This window comes from Odocoileus virginianus, chromosome 18 (assembly GCF_023699985.2).
Source record: "Odocoileus virginianus isolate 20LAN1187 ecotype Illinois chromosome 18, Ovbor_1.2, whole genome shotgun sequence".
In the NCBI taxonomy this organism is placed as follows: domain Eukaryota; kingdom Metazoa; phylum Chordata; class Mammalia; order Artiodactyla; family Cervidae; genus Odocoileus; species Odocoileus virginianus.
In genome coordinates this window covers 45,998,084-46,020,441 of record NC_069691.1, presented here as the reverse complement: position 1 = coordinate 46,020,441, position 22,358 = coordinate 45,998,084, and the positions used below count along the sequence as shown (strand labels likewise).

General features: G+C 44.2%; 1 long non-coding RNA gene across 3 annotated transcripts in view; it reads right to left on the bottom strand.

Moving 5' to 3' along the window:
* Positions 1–22,358, bottom strand: part of LOC139039521 (uncharacterized) — a 57,808-nt gene that overhangs the window by 34,192 nt on the left and 1,258 nt on the right. The window contains exons 1-3 of one of the 3 annotated variants that reach the window (XR_011492834.1): positions 8,925–9,174; positions 1,770–1,910; positions 609–865 (exon numbers count right to left, since the gene is read on the bottom strand). The exons of 1 other annotated variant lie outside the window; for it this stretch is intronic. This is a non-coding gene — a long non-coding RNA (uncharacterized lncRNA). Of the gene's footprint in view, positions 1–608; positions 866–1,769; positions 1,911–8,924; positions 9,175–22,358 lie in introns of those variants that run through there. One more of the 3 variants, XR_011492837.1, reaches the window with a different exon arrangement.

The window sequence follows — 22,358 nt, the reverse complement described above, 5'->3', positions numbered from 1 at the left end:
ATTCCATTGTCTGGTTTCACATCGTGATGTCACCAAGAACACAGGAAGGTGGGAGCTGACCCAGGATGAGATTGCAACTGAAACCCCAATCAAGCCTACACAGCGCTCTGAAGCTAAGACGGCCCTTCAGGAGTGGTCCCAAGGTGGAGACAAGGGGCCCAGGCTTCGTGTCCCTGTATTAGCCGGGCATGGGGCAGGTCGCTCCCAGAGGGGACTGGAACCTTGGACACCTGCTGCCACAGCCAATTGCAACAAGAGACACAACCTTGAACCCTTCAAAGCCAGTGCTGCTGGTGACCAGGGTTGGGAACTTCAGCCCCCAAAAGGGGCTCTAGGGACTTCTCGAGAGGTCCAGTGGTTAAGATTTCACCTTCCAGTGGGTTCAACCTCTGGTTGGGAAGCTAAGATCCCGTATGCCTCGAGGTGGATCCCACATGCCTCAAGGTCAAAAAACCAAAACATTAAAAAAACAGAAACAATACTGTAACAAATTCAATATAGGCTTTAAAAGTGGCCCACGTCAAAAAAAAAAAAAATCTTCAAAAGGGGGGTGGTATCTAGGTGCAATGCCAGCATATCCATGAGAGTTGGCTACTGTCTTGACTAACCTCCACATGATAAGAATTACAACTTAGTCATCTCTGGTTTTCTTCCCAAAATGAGCACACTGATTCACCGTAGACTTTTCTCCTGAATCAAAAAGGCTTTCCGTAGTTGTCATAAAATATTCTCAAGAAGTGTTGAGAATGACCACATGATGTTTCTTTCCAGCCTCAGATGATCCCTGGATTCATCAGAGTGACAAGGACAGGAGTCAGGCCACAGGTAACCCCCAATTCCAGGAAGCTTTGCCTTTGCAAATACTCTGAAATACAAATGTACCTTTCTTAATCACCATGCCTAGATTTCCTTGTCCTCCTGACCTAAGGATAAACCCAGCTATGCACTCCAGATGAAGAGACCACTGTCCTTTTGCCTCCTTAGACTCAAAGAAACCAGTAAAATCAAATATAAACTCACTCCTAGCTCAGAAATTTCATAACCCTCCCCCCACTACAGGTATGGCCAACCTTTGATTGTCCGTTACCTACCCCATGCTCCTCCTTCAGTCCCTGCTGCCACCAAGATCGTGGGATCCTGTCACTGTGCCCAGGTCCTCAACCTTCACTTACTCCACCAGCCCCCAGAACCCCATGGTTCCCCGAGGCCACTACTTCTCAAAGTGCAGACTGAATGCTTTGGGGTCTGACACAGCAGGGAAAGGACCCCTACCCTGACATTTTTCAGAGCGACTGCTTTGTTTTTTATTTTGTCGTTGTTGTTGCTTTTAATCTGTCTTACACACTGATCTTTATGTAAGATGTTTTCGGAAGAAAGGTCAAGAAAATCAATTTGAAAGTCTCTTTTCTTGTTCAACCTTGAAGTGTTTAGCATCAATGACATCAAATTGAACATCAGGCTGACCTCTGTTTCAGTGACCAGGCTTCCTCTTTCTGAGCCCAGACTCCCATCTCTCTGACACTTGCAAATGTCCTACTTTAGCTGAGAAACTGTGGACTAGAGCCCTTAGCTGTATCTAGCTGGCATTGCATAACCTTTCTTCTTTCCTCCGTCATGTTCTGTCTACAGTTGCCTTCTGTTGTGGCAAGCAGTATTTACTTACATCTCCATTTCTGGCATAAGATTTTCATTTTTCAATAAATACATTTCAGGTCTCCAAGCTAATAAATTTAAAGAAAATGATGAAGTAAATAATACAGCAGACTCACACAGTTATGGCCAAGAACATGAAGGTGGTCCAGGGATGAATGCCATCCTCCACGGAACAGTTACCTCTTGCTGGGCATCCCATCTGTGGTCCATCACCATCATTGTCCAAATGCTGCCCAGCAAGAGCTCTCCACCTGATTCTGCATAAGAACCAGAGACTCTAGTTGGAGGTGGAGACCAGGAATCTGAATTCTTAACTAGCTCCTCAGCTTACTCTCAGCTTATTCACCAGGACTTCCCTGGTGGCTCAGATGATAAACAATATGCCTCTAATGCGGGAACCCTGGGTTTGATCCGTGGGTTGGGAAGATCCCCTGGAGGAGGGCATGGCAACCCACTCCCGTATTCTTTCCTGGAGAATCCCCATGGACAGAGGAGCCTGGCAGGCTACAGTCCATGAGGTCCCAAAGAGTCAGATACGACTGAACGACTAAGCACAGCACACAGCTTGTTCTGGCGCCTGATGATCCCCTCTCCAGCATATTAATTCTCTAGGTCCACCAGACCAGGAGTTCTTCAAGGTAAAAAAAAAAATCATCTCTCTCTTACATTTAGCTGGGCTTAAGACATAGTCCACAAATAAATGTTTGGAGAACAAAGTCTGACAGGTAGGGCAGAAATGACATGAAATCAGAAAGTGGCAAGCTGGAAAAGGTCTTTCCATTATATTGGGTTGGCCAAAAAGTTCGTTTGGATTTTTCCATGACATTGTATAGAAAAAACCTGAACAGACTTTTTGGCCAACCCAATACCGATAGGTGATGAAGTTCCCAGAGGCTGAATTCCTTGTGCACAGCCCTCGGCCACAGAGAAGGCCAAATACTATATCTAGGCTCCAGCTCATAGTTTTGGCCCCTGCCTCTTGAGTTGGCCAGCTTCTGGGACTGGACTAGAAGTTGACAAAAACTTAGAAGATTACAGGTACATATTCAGTTAGTTTAACTCACTCTGTTCCACTGTGTAACTGAAGCTCTGAAGTTTTGCAAAAGCATAAGGGATAAAACAGCCTGCAAAGATTTGCAGACTGCAAGGAAAAGAACCAGCAAATGTACTCGAAGAAATCTGTAGCAACTTCTTCAAATGCAGATGTGAGCCATTAAGGCAGCCCTGGAGCCAAATGAATGAAATGCCTTAGTGACATCAGAAAGTTGAGCCCTCCCCCCATGTCAAAAATGTGAGATCTTGTGTGACCATCTTTATCCATCCCTGTGTCCTGACTGTCTTGTCTGGATATACAACTCCACTAAAGATCTCTCTGGGAGTCAGTTTAGTGCAGTAGTTAGAGCATCTGGCTTTAGAAACAGATTCCTGGGTTCTAATTGTGATTCTGATTTTTTTTTTTAATCTTTATAATCTTAGTCAATTTACTTAATGCTCTCTGTACCTCCATTCTCTCAACTATAAAACTGGAGTATTAGTACCTCTTCCTTCACAGAGCTTTCACCCACATCAAAGAGTCAGGACAGGGCTGCCTAACAGGTAGCAAACATTCAGTAAGTGTTAGCAACTCTTTTTGGCTTTCCTGGTGGCTCAGTGGTAAAGAATCTGCCTGCCAATGCAGGAGACTTGGGTTCAATCCCTGGTTCAGGAAGATCCCATGGAGAAGGGAATGGCAACCCACTCTTGTATTCTTGCCTGGGAAATCCCATGGACAGAGGAGCCTGGCAGGCTACAGTACATGGGGGTTGCAAAGAATCAGACATGACTTAGTGACTAAACAACAATAGCAACTACTCTACATTTTTCAAGAGTACCTATGGTAAGCACCATGAAAGATACAGAGTTACCCTAGAGGTATGTTCTGGACTGAATGTTTGTGTCCCTCCAAAATCCATGTGTTGAAACCTACCCCTCAGCCTGATGGTCTTAGGGGGTGGAGTCTTGGAGAGGTGATTAGGTCATGAAGGCGGAGTCCTCATGAGTGGGATTAGTGTCCTTATAAGAGACTCCAGAGGACTCCCTCTCCCTTTCTGCCTTGTAAGGACATAGCAAGAAGATGGCCATCTGTGAACCAGAAAGTGGGCTCTCACCAGACACTGAGTCTTCTGATAAAACTTGGTTTTGAGCTTCTCAGGCTCTAGAACAGTGAGAAATAATTATTTTTTTTTATAAGCCACCCAGTCGATGGTGTTCTGTTGTAGCAGCTCAAAGGGTTTAAGACAAGGTACATGCAATCTGATAGAGGAGATGCAAAGTGTACTATTACTCAAGGAGAGACCAGAGAGTCATAGGGTTGTGCACATAATCAGATTCCAAGCGGGAAGCATCTACCTAGAAGGTGCATACTCCAATCATTCCCCTTTGACCAGCATTGGGACTAGGGTGGAGAGTGGCTTCTTCATTTGCCCAAAATCACACAAGAAATAAATAACAGAGTCAAGTTTTGAGGACCACCTTCTCTTACTACAAAGCCTATCTTCCTAACAATACAGGCTGCCTGATAACAAGCTAAATTGCAGAGCCAACAAGGCCAGGGTTCTAAAAAAACCCGCAGCAATAGACTAACATTCCTCAGCGCTAACCTTACCGAAGCTAATAAATCTCCACTGCATGTGCTAAACGGTCTCTAATTTAATTAATGACTTACTTGGTTAGTGGGTTTACCAATGCATTAATAAGCCATTAATATCTAATTATACATATGGATACCAGCCTAATACCAGCGCCATTGTGTGTGTGCATGCTTTGTTGCTCTGTTGTGTCTGACTCTTTGTGACCCCATGGACAATAGCCTCCCAGGCTCCTCTGTATCATTAGGGTGGAAATAAATGCTCCACAGACAGGGGCCCCTGAACAAAGACGGATCGCTGAGAAGCATATAGACTCCAAAGAAAACAAAAATTCTGCAGCAAAGAATGTTTCAGCACAATTAAGAAAAGTAGGATAGGAATCAGAGATGGAGCCACCTGGCAAAAGATAAATTAGAACAGGTATGCAACCACTGGCCCATCGTTCCTCTTTTCTTTCTTGTTTTTTTTTTGGACTGTGCCTTGTAGCTTAAGAGATTTTAGTTCCTCGACCAGGAATTGAACCCAGGGCACTGGCAGTAAGAACGTCAGGTCCTAACCACTGGAACAACCTATTCCTCTTCTGTGGTCTTTAGTCTACATGAGCAATGCAGCTTACATTCCTATCAGCTGGTACGCTCACTGGGGAAACTATCATAAAAAGTCTTATTTTAGAATATGGCCACCTTCCCCTGTCTTGTAAGGAAAGGTCTCCGCTCTGTTCAACACAAGCTCGAGTGGACTGGAGGAGGCAACAGGCATGAAACAAAGGGGAATTGAGGGTCTCCATTCCTATGCAAGGAAGCAGCAGTGTGGGCGTGGAAGAAACCAGCTGGAAGTGAAGGGCTCCCAACAGTGATCAAGTAAGATGGAGCAGTCAGGTACAAGAGGCTGAAATGGCAAACGGTTCCTGGGGCTCTAGAACAATCTGAAGGAAGATGTGAGGCCTCCAGTGGCCAGGAGAGATGATGGAATGAGCCAGCTGTTCTAGGTGTCTGTTAGTTCATCCAGGTTCACAAAATCAACCTGATAGTGTAGGTCAGCCAAGTGGAATTTTACATGTATTTGACTTCTGTATCAACCAGAGTCCTGGCAGGATATGGATGGCAACTCAAGCCAAGTAAAAGAGGAGAGACAATAATAAGAGACTATTTATAAAGCAGCAGTCAGGATAAGAAGAAACTAACCAGGGATGGCGTGGTACCCCAAGGCTAGCAACACTGGGAACCCATTACCATTCCTGGACCGAAAAGGAGAAGAAGTATTAGCTGCCTCCAGGAAAGTAACTATATAAAGAGATGCTCCCTCATAGGAGCTGTGGCCTTTGGTACAGGGTCACAGCCATCCGTAGCAAGAAGCCAGGGAAACAGGCACCCGGCCACTCTTCCAGGTGGTGCATCCTGAAGCCAGAGGGCAAGGGTGGTCCCGAGGCACAAAGCAGAGTGAAGGATGAAGAGTGGATCGGGGTGGGGGGCAAAGGGTGGGGGCAGATGGAGCAAGTGAATTTCACACGCCTCCCAACAGTATTCTCACCCTTCTCCATCCTACTTTCTGCTTGCGTGGACCATATCGAAGGCTTCCCATGATCTCGGGCTTCTAGCTGGGGTTAGCCATTGGCAAAGACAAGGATGTGAACACAGTATTTATTTTTCTGGTCATCTCGGGCTAAGTGTGTCCCTCCACAGAGGGAGGCTGATTTACACAGCTTTCCCTTCAGGCTCTGGTAACGCTCTCTCCACTCGTCCTCTCTGATTATGTCACTGTCTCCTGTGGCCACCCTACAGCCCCACACCTTTGTAAAGAGCTTTTTGTGTTTTTTACGTCCCTTTGACTTACCCAATTCTAGTGTGTTGCCTTTTTCCTGTTGGGACCCTGATGAATTCACTTTATAAGGATGATTTTTCTAAGGTGGCATTTTTCTACAGTCATACAGCTCCAATTTTTTAATAGAAATTAATGAGAAATTTGAATTTATTTACCAGAAATCCATTTTTACATTTTACAAACCCCTTCAGAGTATATACATTCCACTACTTACAGGATACCTGGACAAGGAAGAGTTCAATAGAATTATTTCCTTATACAAGTGGGGAACATAAGAGATGAGGACCTTCCTTTCCTCCATGACCTTGAGACTCTGCTACTGCTGATTCTGAACTTCAGCATAAGAAAATGTCTCCCCATGCTAACATGAAAAGCAAACTGACCATTTAGCTTAACTATTCAGGAAAATATGGGCTTCCTGGGTGGTGCTAGTGGTAAGGAACCCACCTGCCAATACATGAGACTTAAGAGACACGGGTTTGATTCCTGGTTCTGGAAGATCCTCCGAAGAAGGAAATGGCAACCCACTCCAGAATTCTCGCAGAGAGAATCCCATGGACAGAGGACCTCGGTGGGCTACAGTCCATAGGGTTGCACAAAGTCGGATGAGACTGAGGCAACTTAGCACACACACACACATCCAGCAAAATATGGATTAAGGGGCTGTTAGTCTGAAGAGCTAGAATTCACTTGTGTCTTTCCTGCCTTAAAAAAAAAAAACCATAATGGTAAAAAAAAAAATGTATAATATACGTACAACTAAATCACTTTTTGTACAGCAGAAATTAACATAACACTGTAAAACAACCATATTTCAATAACGAATTCTATGGCTCTCCATTATGTATAGAATGAAATAAAGCCCAAGGCATACACTCCAAAGGCCTTTGAGATCCACCCCCAAACTGTTCTCTTCTCACCTTGCTCTCCAAGTGAATATCCTTCATTCCGTCTACCCCAGACTGCTACAACCCTGTTCCCTGTCCACCTCTTGCCTTTGCTTCTCTGTGACCTTTCGTCTGAAATATATTTTCATCTTCCGCTGTCAAAACCTACTTGAAATGCAAAGACTTGTACATAAATCTTCACAGAAGCTCAACTTTTAATAGTCACAAACTGGAAACAATCCAAATGTCCATCAACAGGTGAATGGATACACAAATTGTGGTATATCCATACAACGGACTTTACTCGGCAACAAAGGACACACTCTTGACCCATGCAGCAGCAGGGGTGAATCTTCAAATCGTTACAATGAGTGAAAGAAGCCAGGCGAAAAAGAGCACATACTGTATAATTTCATTTATATAAAATTCTAGTGATTGTAAATGAATTTATAGTAGCAGAAAGGGGATCAAGAGGCTGCCTGGGGATGAAGACAGAGAAATAAGCGGTCACCAAGGGCCTCGAGAACTCTTTGAAAGTGTAGTCACTTCAGTCATGTCTGACTCTTTTCAACCCCATGGACTGTAGCCCACCAGGCTCCTCTGTCCATGGAATTCTCCAGGCAAGAATACTGGAGTGGGTTGCCATTCCCTTCTCCAGGGGAATCTTCCTGACCCAGGGATCAAACCCAGGTCTCTTGCACTGCAGGCAGATTCTTTACTATCTTCCCTTGCGGCTTCCCCTGTGGCTCAGCTGGTAAAGAATCCGCCTGCAATGAGGGAGACATGGGTTTGATCCCCGGGTTGGGAAGATACCCTGGAGAAGGAACAGGTACCCACTCTAGTATTCTGGCCTGGAGAATTCCATGGATTGTATAGTCCATGAGCTCTCAAAGCGTCAGACATGACTGAGCCACCTTCACTTTGGTTTTCACTTTCTTCACTACCTGAGTCACGGGGGAAGTCCGAAAACTCTTTGAAGGGTGATAAAAATGCATGTTAATCTGATTACGATGATGGCTTCACTGGCTTCTACCTATTTCAAAACTCACAAAATTGAACATTTAACTACGTGCAGTTTATTGCACGCAACTATACCCCCTAAAGGTACAAGAAAAAAAATACGACCAAAAAAACTTGAAAAATTATTGGCAGCAAGTCAGAAAAAGAGTATTAGTCACAATATATTAAATGCCCCAACAAAGAAAAAATATACAAACAAAACAATCAAAAATGGGTACAGAGCACAAGTAGGTGATTCAGAAACAAAAACAAATGACAAACATGCTTGCCCGTAAGTGTTTTGCTGGAACAGAATGTAAAAATACACACTATTCACCAAGGAGTCTGAAGGACCAGCATCTGTAAAGATCATCAGTGAGGCATGAACCTTCTGGCAGGGAGAGGACTTATCCCCAGCATCTTAACAACATTCTCAGCCCTTTGGCCTTCATCCCCCAGGCTCAGCATCCTGAGTGATACCCAGCATGTCAGGTCACCAAATTCCTTATGTGAAACTGAGGCCCATCCCATATTTAAACTTGTCCTTCAATTGTACGCTTTCAATCCAAGTCATCATTGGAATGTGAACATACACTGGTCACAGTTACAGTTACTCCAGTGCAATACCTAGAGCGGTGGTCACTCATCCTCCAGCCAGGACAGACCTTCCCCTTGGCTTTAAAACAGCCTGCATTCTGCCACAGGGAGTGGCACGCCTCCCCGCTCCTCCCCATGGGGAAACACAAACCCCTGGAGGTCATAAGGTGATCTCCTCATCGCTCTTCCCCTGGGAACCCAGCATAGAGCCGCCTGCTCGGCATCGGGAAGAATACCTTGAGATTTAGCACATCACCTACCAAAGCCCTGTCTTCTACTTTTAAAACTGATCTCTCACAAGAAGCCTGAGCTAGTATGATGATTAATCTAGCATCATTACCCTTACTCTCAGTCTGAAGAAGCAGGGGTTCGCCGTGGAGCGCCTATGCTCCGGGTGGCCCTCTTGCTCAGAAAGGAGAGGAGATCATCACCGCTCCCCCCGCCCTCCCCGCTCAACCGCAGTACAGTCAGTCCCCGGCGCCGCAACCACTTTGAAAACGCGAGCCGAACGGAATTTCCGCCCAAGCCGCGGCGGGGGAGCTCGCTATGCGATCTGACTGCTCAAAGGCTTGCCCTTCGTCTTCTCCCCCATCCACCAGCTTGTTCCAGTCGGTTTGCCCTCATCGGACTGAAACGGGCAGGCTGGCCAGGCAGCTAGAGCAGAGCGGGATGGGGGGAGGGGTGTGGAGGAGGGGCGAGGCCGGAGGAAGACTCGAGATGGAAAAATCCCAGGTGACCAGGCAAGAAACAAGAGCATCCATAAGAGGAGGAAGACAAAGAGAATAAAAGTTGGACAGCCGGGGACACCCCAAAGCTGCAGAAGACTTCATGAAAGAAAAAGAAAAAGGATGAACGGAGGATAGCACATTTATTATTAACAAACAAGTAGCACTAATGAATATCATTATTAAAAAGCATTTTGTGAATATTAAATGTAGTTATATTCTAAATATTGTCCTCCCCTTGGCCAGCCTGTAACAATCTTCCTTCAGAAGTCAACTATTTTAATTATTACCACTGCCCTCTATCTACAAACCCCACAGTCACAACCTTGATTCCATATCTCTTCTAGTCTTTATCACCAAGAAGACATTGTTAAGATATGATTTTCTACCTTTATTTTTTACTGTCTGTCTCCCTGCACTAGAGCATATGCTTTACAAAGACATGGATTTGTGTGTTTTGTACACTGATGTGGACAAGTACCGAGTTCACCATAGGTGCTCAATAAATATTTACTGAGAAAATACAGTAGTACTAAACGAGAAAGGGAGAGGGGGGCCCTTCAATGCACCACGCCTGCTTCCTGAAGACTTCCTCTCCCCATCAGCTCTTTCTCTCCTCCATGGCTTGTAAGAGAGGTGAAGAAAATCACACGAGAGGCAAAGAAAACCTCAGTTCAAGCCATGATCTTTGCCTTTCCCTTTGAGCAGACTTCTAGCAGTGGAGAAGCTAGAACTGACAGCCCCACCTTGGAGTTCCTGGCTGCTGCCCCCTGGCCCTCGGAATCTAGGCAGCATCCTCCCATGTAAGCACATAATCAGTGCAGCAGAGTTGAAAGGATCAAACCCTCTCATTTTACAGATGCGGACTCTGGGACCCAGTGAGATGGAGCAACCTGCCCAGATGCATGCAGTGAGCTTCTGAGTCCCTCTAGCCTCTCTCCTGATCCATGGGGATTTGTTGGTAGGTGACCAATGGCCCAGCTGTTGGCAAAATGCCCGAGGCAGAGGATGCAATGGCGTCTAGCAGCTTTGGTTTTCTATGTACTCATCCCTCCTCACCCCTGCACGTGGCTGTCCTTTTCCAGAGCTGTGGAGAGATGGTGATTCAACTAGAGATTGCACTTGGCCTGGCAGACAACACCCAATTTGGACTAGCCCAGAGGAGGAGGCTCGGGCAGTGGGTTACAGGCCTTAGGAACCCATGTGACAGAGCAGATGTTCAAAGCCAGTGAGAGGAAATGACTGGCCCAGAGTGTCTGTGTGTGCCGGGGCTGGAGGAATCCAGATTTCCTGGTTCCAGTTTCTCTGCCTGCAAATTTCTCTCCCCTCCATCATCATCACTACTTGAGCAGAGAAGAGCTGGGTGTACAAGGAGAATGTCAGGCAGGTTTTTCCTGATCCTCCGTGAGCTAAGTAAGCCTGACATATAGGAGCTTGATTTTACCCATATGCTTCCAAATGGATGGAACCACATCTTCAGAGGCAGCCAGCAGAGTCCATGGCACAAGAGCTGAGAAACTAACTAAAATAGGCCCCAAGGACTCCTATTTATTGAGCATCTAATAAGTGCCAAGCACCCAGTGGTTTATCCTCTGATATAATGCACACCACAGTCCTACAACACAGGCTCAGAGAGGTTAATCAGCCTGCCAGGTGTCACACAGCCAGTGCGACAGAGCTGGCATTCAGACTGAGAGTTGCATGACACCAGAGCCGGTCAACGTCTGTGCCTAAAATCTTAGCCACAGAGGACAACGTCAGGATGAAACAAAGGACCGGCTTCCCATCTACCTTCAGGATAAGGGCTCTCCTGTCCCTCAGAGGCTGCCTTCTCCGCAGGGTCCTTTCCATCCCACGATTTCAGGTTCGGTTTTCCACATCTCCTGTTGCCATGGCAGTAGGGGCTCTCAACACCATTCAAAAACCCAGAAGAGGGAAAGAAGAGGACTCAACTCTTTGATTCAAGAGCTGACCAGTTCTTTTAAAAGATAAACTCAATCAGGTCCTTGAATCAGGATTCGGAATGGAAGCCAGATAATGGCACTTGTAGGCATTGGAGTTATTTAGCTTCTTGCTCCAAGAAGCCTAGTTCCTTTTTCAGACATGATCTCATTCTTCTCTGCAGGACCTCAGAAAAGAAACCAGAGAATTGACCGGGGCAGTTCTCTGCGGGGTGAGACCAGAGGGAGACTCACAGCCCCCGCCCATGTGTCTGAACTTGTTCCTCTTCATTTTTTTCCTACCAGCATGGAAGATAAAGATGTCACACCATTGGCAATGTTACATGAAAGTGGGAATTTATGTGAGGCCCGTGGTTTGCCCCATCAAGTTTAAAAGATGAAGAAATAAATATGCTGCGAGGTTTGGAGACTATTAGAGATGAGAGGGACTTTACTGTTCTGAGCCCCGTTCTGACCTCCCCGCCTCTCCATCACCTACCTCGCATCTTCCAGAGGAGCAAAGAGAAGCCCAGAGAGATGAAGCAAACTGGAAGGAGCAAGCTTCAGCTCCTCACCTTCAAAATAGCCTCTGGAGATTGGGACTGCCTTTCCTGTGGCCAGGAGAGAAGCAGTTTCTACCCCTTCCAGGATGCTCAGAGTATGTTTTGTTCATCACTCACTCTGCTGGGTCTTTGGATTTCCTTCCTAACCACTTGCTCTTAGCACATTGGTATAGTGGAAGGAGGGTTTCCCTGGTGATTCAGACAGTAAAGAATCTGCCTGCAAAGCAGGAGACCCGGGTTCGAACCCTGGGTCTGGAAGATTCCCTGGAGAAGGGAATGGCAACACACTCCAGTATTCTTGCCAGGAAAATTCCATGGACAGAGGAACCTGGTGGGCTACAGTCAATGGGGTCGCAAAGAGTCAGACACAACTGAGTGACTAACACTTCATAGTGGAAAGAGCATGCATTTTGGAATCAGACAGACTTGGGTTTAAAGCTCAGCTCTTCCTCCACTGAAAAACTGTGTGATTTTAGACAAGTTACTTAATATTCTTTCCATCTCAGGGCCAAAAACAGTCTGGACGGGCCCATTTGAAGTCCAACACTCTGATTTCCTGTTCTAGGTTACTTAAATAAGGTATCAGAAGAGTCCAGATCCTCATGTGTATGCCTAGAGCTGAGTCATGTCGAGGCGTGGCAGAAACCAACATGATGTTGCTGTTGTGTTGTGTGCCCTGTCTTGTCTGACTCTTTGCAAACCCACGGACTGTGACCCATCAGGCTCCTCTGCCCACGGGATTCTTCAGGCAAGAATACTAGAATGGGTTACCATTTCCTCATCCAGGGGATCTTCCCGACCCAGGGATCAAACACACATCTCTTGCATCTCCTGCATTAGCAGACAGATTCTTTACCACTGCACCATGTGCGAAGCCCAACCAATACAATATTGTAAAGCAATTATCATCCAATCAAAAAGAAATAAATTTTAAAAATAAATGAAAGTTCATTCTAAGATAAAAAAGAGCCAAAACAGGAGAACTTCTAGGAGTCACTGTTTCTAGAAACAAGAATATATTTTCTTTATTCATCTTAAATTGCACCTGACAGAATACAGAGGCTTCCCTGATAGCTGTTGGTAAAGAATCCACGTGCAGTGCAGGAGACCCTGGTTTGATTCCTGGCTCGGGAAGATCCGCTGGAGAAGGGATAGGCTCCCCACTCCAGTATTCTTGGGCTTCCCTGGTGGCTCAGGTGGTATAGAATCCGCCCACAATGCGGGAGACCTGGGTTCGATCCCTGGGTTGAGAAGATCCCCTGGAGAAGGGAAAGGCTACCCACTCCAGTATTCTGGCCTGGAGAATTTCATGGACAAAGGAGCCTGGTGGACTATAATGGGATCGCAGAGAGTCTGCAAAAGACAGAATACTCAGAGAGTTTTTTTTAAGTGCAATGAAACTAAATAAAATTTTAAGACCCTTAAACTAAAAGAAAAATGAGTCCAGGTCCTTGTTTAATGTTTCAACATCCTAGTGCTTGCAGTTCAGATGTTTTAACATTCAGTTCTGGATTCCATGTCTCAGTCCTCCAGGATTTTATACTTACACTCTATGGTTTAAGTTTTGTTGGCCTGTTCTCCTAGAGAAGGATCTGTTGGGAGTTCAGAACTCCCGACAGATCAATTTCTAACTTGGTTAGAAATTTCTAACTTGGTTAAACCACTCAGGGATGAGAGAAGAGACAGAGTCCTTTCCTTTGTAGAGCATGCTATTCAGTAACCAATTTCCTTGTTTGAAGGTAAGGCCAAAAGGGTGTTAAGCACTGTTTGTTTAGTCATCTATGAATCATCTTTCTCAGCTCTCAGCCCACACTGCCAAGGAAATTCTATTTGAAATTTCCAACAGTCTCAGCCTTAGGCAGCACATAAACATAAAAGAGAGAAATGGACAAAAATGCAATTCTAGAACTTCCAATATCTCAGTACATTGGAAAATCGAACACTCTAGGCACTATTTAGAAAGCATTCATTCAGGAATTCATCCTCATATTTAAACTGAACTGTCTACTTCCTTGTCTTGTCAGAATTAGTCTCAAAGTTAGTAGGACTTGGGAGGCTAAGTAATATTCCATTAATGCCAGAGTTGCAAGCATTAACAAATCCTTGAGTGCCCAATAGGCTTGAGCTCAAAATTCTTAAGCAACAGACTTCACTGGTAGTCCATTGACTAAGGTTCCATGCTGCCAATGCAGGGGGTTGTGGGTTCGATCCCTGGTTGGGGAGCTAAGATACCACATGATTCCTGATTAAGGATCTAAGATCCCATATGCCATGGGGTGTGGCCAAAAGACTTTTTTTTTTAATCCTTAAGCAAAAGTCTCAAGAATCTGGGGAGAAATGGGGCTAATGGATTTGTAGTTTCTTTTTACGGTGATGAAAATTTTCAAAAATTGTGTTGATGGTTGCATTATGGTGAGTATTCTAAAAAGCATTGAATTGTATATTTTAAATATACAATTGTATACAATATACAATTAAATATACATTTATTTTAAATGAGTGAATTGTATGGTATGTGAACTACACCTCAATGAAACTGTTCTTAATATTCCTAGGCATCTAATTCTCAGTTTCATTATTACAAATTGAGGACAATACCTTAAAATGCTAATGTAGACACCAAGTGACTATAGTGAAGTGTCCAGTATCGCTTTACAGTAGATGCTCAAGTTACAGAATATTTTATTGTCAGAGCAGCAGTAGTCATAGTAATTATGACAGGGATGATATTGAAAGTATTCTCATATCCTTCATAGTTTCTTAGTCATTGTAGCCCCAAATTCCTTTTCTTCTCAATTGTTATCTATACATTTCATTTGGAAAATTGAAAAATTAGTGATCTGTCTTTTTGTGATAGCTCTGTTGTCCGGAACAATTATTCCTATTTTCTTTTTTTAATTCCTGTTTTCTATTCAGCTAGTTTTACAGCGAAAAGTAACTTTTTGCTTGTTTGTATCATCTTTCAGCTAGACTATGAAAGCCCAAGGATAGAGAAAGTATCTCAGTGCCCCCTGTCAACCACACTTGCACGTGGGAGGCCCTCGATATGGTTTTTTGACCAGGTTGTATTACTGCATCTGTTGGGAGGATGAAACTAATTTCCTTACAGCTTCTTGTGTCCCCCCTGTTTCCCCATCTGTCTTTCTGTCTTAATTTCCATCTAGTGGCTCATCAGTCATCTATCTATGAGTGTAAAGAATCAGTCTTTAAAAATGGCTTCCTCCAGGACTTCCGTGGTGAACCAGTGGTTAAGACTCCACGCTTCCAATGCAGAGGGTGTGGGTTCGATCCCTGGTCAGGGAACTAGGATCCCGCATGCTACATGGCATGGCAAAAAAAAAAAAAATTGTTTTTAATGGCTTCCTCCACTTTCTACCATCCCTGTGAGTCAGACAATACACAGAGCTGAGAGGAAGAAATCATTGCTCCAACTGACAGATTGTCAGCTGAAGAGTCTTGCCTAGAAGGGTGGGCATGATACCCTGTTAATATGGTCCTTCAAGGAAGATTAACAAATATGGCCTCCAGAAACCCTTTATATATAGAATCTTGGGCTCCCAAACTGGCTTCTAAGGAGAAAAGAGTCTTGCTACTTGACAAATATCTCCTTCCTTGGTAGGCTCCTTGTTCTGTGTAACCAAAGGATATCTCTCCTACTCAAACAAAAAAAAACCTATTACATCAAGCAGTTGAGTTAGAAGATGAGGCTTGGCATCCAGAAGAAATAGAATCAGCTATGATTAAGAACAAATCTGAATATCTAAGAAAACAGACTCCATAAACTCGCAGAATATGTCTACTAACGCCTGCCAGCTTACATCATTGGAAACACGTGGCTGAGATTGGCAGGAGCAAGTGAAATGCTGTTGGTTTAAGAAGCTCAGGAAATTCATCTGGAGTACTGTTTGTGGAGCTCAACAGTAGGTCAAGTGTGCACTATATCTTTTACAAATGACCTAGACTCATCTCCTGACCAGCAACTGAGTGTATTAGAAAAGAATGCTTTTAGCTGCAAGTAACAGAAACCCCTGCCCAATCAGTAAAGAACTTGACTATCTCACAAAATTTGAAGGCCAGAAGAAATGCAGGCTTCAGAATTGATTGATTCGGTAGCATGGCAATGTCACCAAGAACCTAGGTTCTTTTCACTTCTCTGTCATCCATGCTGTTGGCTTTAATATTAGGCCAGTAGCAGTTTGGCAGCAACAGTTCTCAGCATCTCATCCAGACATGTCACCATCTCTTAGAGGTAAGGAAGCCTTTTGCAGAGACCTCACAGCACTAACCTCTGGCACAGGGGAGAGGACAGTCAGGCTTACTCTGGAGCTGGGGGGCAAGGTCAGCTTTCTGCAGATACATGGCTGCATGGGGAATGGAGGATACACGAACCCAGTTGCAGCTCTGTTAGAAAAGATGGGGAAGTGAAGTCAGCCTTAGGGCTTACCCTCTCTTAGAGAAAACACAAAGTAATCTTTCTTAGGAACTCCATAGGAAGGTCAAATTATCTAAAAGATGTGGCAGCAATGAGTGGAAGTGACATGAAGGTAGCTGAGGGGTGGATGGGAGCATGTGGGCAATGACAAATAAAAACCCACAGGTTTCTGCCAGATTCTGGGATGTGTAACTGCCAGTGGGAAGTGAGGTGGAGGCAGGGATGTGTCACTAGCTGTTTCCAGCAGTACTGTGACTGTCTGACAAATCAAGGGTGTCAGTGTGAGTTCCCTGGCTTATTAAGTTAATGAAAGAAAAAAAAATTCAGATACAGAAGGGACTAAAGCCAAGTTCACAGACAATGGCCAACTCAAGGTAGGATGACAAGTGTCCTTTTGAATTGTCCTGGCATCACTATCTGTGCCTCTCTGACAAGCATTGTTTGATACTCTCGCAGCCCACATTGGGGTTTGGAAACCAGAAATGCCTATATCTTCCTATCAGTGGTTTTGCAGGAACTGTTATTATTAATTATTGGGTAGTACTCTGCAGTTAACAACAGGACTTCTCACGAATGACCCCATTAATTTTTACTTAAGATGAGGTTTTGTTGTTATCCTCTTTTTATACTTAAGGAAACTGAGGCTCCAGGAAGTTAAGTGACCTGTTCTAATCTTCACAGTTGGTGAAGAATTAGATCTATAACCAGCGCAGCCTCAATATGCCTTTTATCACATTCTTTGTGGCATCTCTGAGACCCTGAAGATTCTTGGAGAATATCTTCTACCTTGGCCTGAAATTGAGCCTGAAATTCCTACTAGTGGGAACATACCCATTGAGCTAAGGCACTGCAAAATGTCCATGTGCCACCTGGGAAAGTGGAAAAGAAATAGGCATTCTGCTGTCTTGTCAGTTATACTTTAGTGCCTATCCATGCTTTCCCCAAAATCCAGGGTAGTTTAGACAACTCTTGCATGGAAAACAGCGAGGGGTCCAAGGAAAAAGAGAGCATACTTAGACCAGAAGGAACCAGATTAGTTATGGGGATGGGGAAAGAGATGGTGTAGGATTCCATCTTCTTCCTTTCTGATAGAATGGGGAAGAAAAGATTAGACAAATGCTTCAAGCAGCTGGAAAAAGAAAAGAGATCCAAAAGAATGCACTTTAAAGGAATCTGGGTTAGTTCCTAGGATTCTGAGCCTTCCCCAGATCCCAATCTTCAACACAGCTTGCCAAGAACACTGAATCAAACAGACAGAAGTCCCCAGTGTAAACAGCCACAGAGTCCCAGCTCAGTGTCAAGGGGCTCCCGAGGCGCTGTCTTCGGTGCTGAAGTAGCACAGCCTGGCGCAGGGAAGTCGCAGAGGCAGCAAGAGTGATGCCCAGGCTCTGCGTCTGATTTCACTCTGGAGTCCTGCGGCCCTCGAATTACTTGTTTCAGATCTGGGACAGAGTGCCTTAAATACCCACCTTTACTTTTACTCTCACCACTCAAGCCAGCTTCTTGCAAGCCCAGAAGAGGGCTTTTTGAAGTTTTAAGACTAGTACGGGGCAAACAGCCAGGTCAGATCATGCACCTCCTGAAAATCCACTTTTCATGTCCTCGTTCTTTCCTTTTGTGGTTCTTCCTCACCCTGTCTTGAGTGCAGCTCTTCCACAAACTGCTTCCCAAGCCCGATCTTGGAAGAGAGTCTGGGAGAAACCTTTCACAAACTAGTGAATTCGCATTGGTGTGGGACTTAATTTGAAATCTTACATGCCTTGAAATGAAAGTTTGCACTACCATTTAAGAAAGGTATTTTGGGGACTTCCCTGGTGGTCCAGTGGTTAAGAATCCACCTGCCATGCAGGGGACATGCGTTTGATCCCTAGTCTGGGGAGATTTTACATGCGGTGGGGCATCTAAGCCCGTGCACCACAACTCATGAAATCTGCACGCTGCAACTACTGAAGCCTCTGCTGCTCGCTGGAGCCCGTGCTCCCCAACAAGGGAAGCCATCACAAAGAGAAGCTGGCGCACCGCAACAAAGCATAGCTCCCGCTCGCCGCAACTAAAGAGAGCCTGCATGCAGCAACAAAGACCCGTAACAGCTGAATTTTTTCTCTTTTAATCATGTAAGAAAGGTATCTGGGAGGCAGTAAGAAAAGGGGAGTCCTCCAGGTTTTCACACCCAAAAGCAGCTTCTATAGCTGGTCCTTGTTACTATTATCATGACACAATGGGAAAGGTTTTGGTGCTACAGAAAAAAAAACACACAACTTATAAACCAGACTTATTTAGTCATAAGGATGGCTAAGAAACAGACTCTATTCTCAATGCATTTCCAATCCAGTTGGGAGGATGGGTGGCATATTACAAACCAATCATTTATACACCAACACATGAGCCAAGTTTCATGGGTGCTCAGAGTCCTGCCTGGAGGATCTAGGCATGGATCTAGAGAAGATATTTATTAGATTAATGAAAGGGAAAAGGAAAAAAGTGCAGATTTTGTGGTTATAAAGTGTGGATTCCAGCCCTAATTCTGCCCATTATGATGTGTTCTTAGGAGAATTGCCTGTCACATGAGAAGAAAAATATCAGACTTACTGAGCTATTTTATTCTATTTTAGCCTGGCCATATGGCATGAGGGATCTTAGTTCCCTGACCAGGGATCAAACCCTTGCCCCTGTGTTGGAAACGGTCCTTTTTAAAAATTTTTTTTAATTAATTGGAGGATAATTGCTTTACAATATTGTGTTGGTATCTGCCTTATAACAATGTGAATCAGCCATAAATATACACATATCTCCTCCCTCTTGAGCCTCCCTCTGGCCACCCCCCATACCCCATACCACCCCTGTAGGTTGTCACACAATACCGGGCTGAACGCCCTGTGTTATATAGCAACTTCCCACTAGCCATCTATTTTACACATGGTAGTGTGTATTTGTCAAGCCTACTCTCTCTACTCATCCCATCCTTGTCTTCTCCCACTGTGTCCACAAGTCTCTTCTCTACATCTGAAGTGCAGAGTCTTAACCACTGGACTGGCAGGGGGTCCCTTACTGAGTTATTTTAGAGTTGAATTTAGAGTTACTATAAAAACACACTTCCTAGACTTCAAAGCACCATGAAATAAAAAGCTTAACCATTTTCTGACTGAGTGACAGTACATAAGCTTGCATGTAAGTGCCATGAAGGCAAGACCGAGTCCTTCTCGCTGAATACAGTGCCTAGCACAGATTCACATGCCCAGAGGGAGTTATCAAGAGCATCTTGATTCCAAAAGAGCTCTGACTTGGGGAAGAAAAAATACAGTGTTTGTCCTCAGTGGCCAGTTCTGCCCAAACCACCCCTGGGGTGCAGGGCAGAGAGGCGCAACGGAAAAAAAAAAAACAGCTCTCACAGGGGGAGTTGGCCTAAAACATTAGCTCCAGATGGAATTTCAGCTGGAAGCATACAGCAGCCGCTAAGCTCAAAGAAATGACTGAGGTTTTCTGGACCTACTCTCTGGCTGGTGGATGAGATGAATCAGGAAGGAATAGAGGACAGGTGGTGTGGGCAGAAGGGAAAGGAGGAGAAGCAAAAGAGAGGTCATGACAGAGGTCACATTCCAAATCTTTTGCTTGGGTGGAAATTTTCATCGAATACAAGCACCACTGGATATAGCTAGAGCGTCATAAAAAGATACTTTTAAGAAAGAAGATAACACAGATTATTAATGTTGGAATAAACCTTTAAAATGATCTAATCCAACACCTTCATTTTACAGATAAGATTAGGGTCAAAAAAGGTGAAGTTCAAAGTAAAAAAAAAAAAAAAAGAGTTCCTGGAAAAAAAAAACAAAAAAACATAAGATTCAGGTCTTCTAATTCTCAGGTCAGACTTTGTTTCTCACTAGCCAATGAGATTGGGCTTCCCGGGTGGCGCAGTGGTAAAGAATCCACCTGCCAACACAAGAGATGCAAGTTAGATCCCTGGGTAGGAAATATCAACCTGCTCCAGTATTCTTGCCTGTAAAATCCCGTGGACAGAGAAGTCTGGCAGGCTACAATCTATGAGGTTGCAAAGAGTCGGACATAGCTGAGCACACATACACACACAGAGTAATTGAATTAAGGTTAACTTTGAGGTGCTGCAACAAATAAACCCAACACTGCAGAAACTTAAAGAATATAATCCTATAGCCACCTAAACTTCCTTCTTCCAGAGCATTCTTTTTTTTTATTTATAAAATATTTTTAAAATTTATTTTTAATTGAAGAATAATTTACAATGTTGTGTTGGTTTCTGCCATATACCAACATGAATCAGCCACATGCCCTCCCTTTGAACCTCCATCCCAGGCCCCATCTCACCCCTCTAGGTCATCACAGAGCACCCAGCCGAGCTCCCCATATTACAAGAGTAACTTCCCACTTGGCTATTTTACATATGGTAATGGGTATGTTTCAATGCTACTCTCTCAACTCCCACCCTCTCTTTCCCCTGCTGTGTCCATAAGTCAATTCCCAGAGAATTCTCTTAGGTCTCTAGTCCAAAGAATAAGGAATTGAGATCTATGCTCAGGTGCTTCTGTCTGGGGTCCAGAAGATCCAGGTGTGCCTGTTCTCATTGGTGAGCACCAATGGGTTCATCCTTCTTGGAACAGTGTTCAGAAGTTCATCCTTCTTGGAATAGTGTTCAGAAGTCCTTAGAGTTTTAGGTAACAACAGTTCTACGTATAAAGACATTCTTCCCTGAGTGTGCATCCTCACTGTTGCTTTCATGCAGTCTGTTCTTGGCAGCTTACAAAGCACATTTACATCCATCAACTCGGGAATTTCCAAACAAGGGTACAAATAGGGGCTTCAGACACGACTGAAGTGACTGAGCATGCACGCAGGAGACATGCAGAGCCATTCACTGAAGTGCAGGAGAGATAATATCAGAAAGTCTATTTTGTCTTAAATGTCAGAAAGAAGTTAAAAGTAAAGTAAAGTGAAAGTTGCTCAGTCATGTCTGACTCTTTGCAACCCAATGGACTGTATAGTCCATGGGATTCTCTGGGCCAGAATACTGGAGTGGGTAGCCTTTCCCTTCTCCAGAAGATCTTCCCAACCCAGAGATGGAACCCAGGTTTCCCTCATTGCAGACGATTCTTTACCAGCTGAGCCACAAGGGAAATGTTAGAAAGAAGTTAATTTTTACTAATATCTGATATATGGATTGACCTTGATGACTTTTAGAAGCCCCAGTGTCACTTACTGGAAACATGTTATCCTGAGGAAAGAGTGAGAGTTCCATATGTGCAAAAGTTAAGTGGAGTTGCAGAGCAAACCATTTTAGTTGTTTTGTTTTTTAAAACTTTTTATTTTATATTGGTGGATAGCCAATTTAAAATGTTATGATAGTTTCAGGGGAACAGCAAAAGTACTCCGTCATACACATACATGTAACCATTCTCCCCCTTAACTCCCTTCCCATCCATGCTATCAAATAACATTGAGCAGAGCTCCTTGGGGCTTCCCTGGTCCCTGCAATGCAGGAGACCTGTGTTCAATCCCTGGGGTGAGAAGATCCCTCTGGAGAAGGAAATGGCAACCCACTCCAGTGTCCTTGCCTGGAGAATTCCATGGACAGGGGGGCCTGATGGAACACAGAGTTCCTTGTGCTGGACAGTAGGACCTTGTTTGTTATCCAGACCATCTTATTTTTAAACTAACCCCCACATACATAGAGTGGATGCTTGGTTTAGAAATATTCCCATGAAGAAATCCCAAATGGAGATGAATACTCACAACACAAACAATGAGCAAAGGTGAAGCTGACACTTTCAGTCCTAGTAAGAGATCAACCATGCTACAACCATATTCATAACCAGAATAGAAGATCAAAATAATGATGACTTATCCAGACCCAAAAAGAAGTTGGCCAAGGTTTTTTTAAATTATCACAAGCATTTGAAATATCATTTAATATCCACTACCATTAGTAATGAACCTCATCTTTAGCGTATATTGTGACTTGAGGTGTTAGCTAATGGCATGTCTGTTATATAATTTACAAATACATAAACATACCTACACTGGGGGTATACTCGCAAATAAATTTTTCCTGATGGAGAGCACCCTCAAGATTTGGAGACCATT